Source organism: Condylura cristata, unplaced genomic scaffold (genome assembly GCF_000260355.1).
Source record: "Condylura cristata isolate star-nosed mole 26May11 unplaced genomic scaffold, ConCri1.0 scaffold00021, whole genome shotgun sequence".
NCBI lineage: Eukaryota > Metazoa > Chordata > Mammalia > Eulipotyphla > Talpidae > Condylura > Condylura cristata.
The window spans coordinates 23,962,864-23,963,529 of NW_004567122.1; positions in this window are offsets into that span (position 1 = coordinate 23,962,864).

The window sequence follows — 666 nt, forward strand, 5'->3', positions numbered from 1 at the left end:
TGCAAGCTGGCACCAGCCACTTCAGTGTGAGCCCGATTCCTGGCCCTGGAGGTGACCCACATGACTCAGCAGACCTCTCCTGTGACGCCGGCTGTGTATTGCACTGATCTGCCTGTTTTGTTCCCCACTCTGCCTCTGGTGAAGCCTCTCACCACCCCTGAGCCTCTGGCCTGTAACCCAGTTCTGTATGTACAAATAAATAAATCTTTAAAAAAAAAAAAAGTCCTACTTTGGGACTTTAAAGATTGTGTGAGCCAATAGAGCCCTTTCCTTTGTTTGAGGCGGAAAAAATTCCCTAAACTCCAATTCTTACAGCCAGATACCAACAGAACCAGATGGTACGTACCTGAAGCCTGACTTTTGAATAACTGACAGTAAGTCAGCCTACCTTCTGCTCCTGAGGGTAAAAATTAATATATAGAAACACCATTTAAATGAGGTAGAAGAGCATTCCCAGGCCCAACAACGCACATCCCACAAGAAGTGATGTTCTTCCTCCCAAGCAGGAGCCCTCAACAGGGCGTATAGTAAGGTGCTCGGTGTGGTTCTGGGTATGGGTAGTGCCCATTTGTCTCTCTAGTGAAACTGCACTTTACAAATTCCCTTTTTGGTGTTCCCAAATAAACTCATATTGTTGGAACAACTGACTACACAGCATACAGCCTT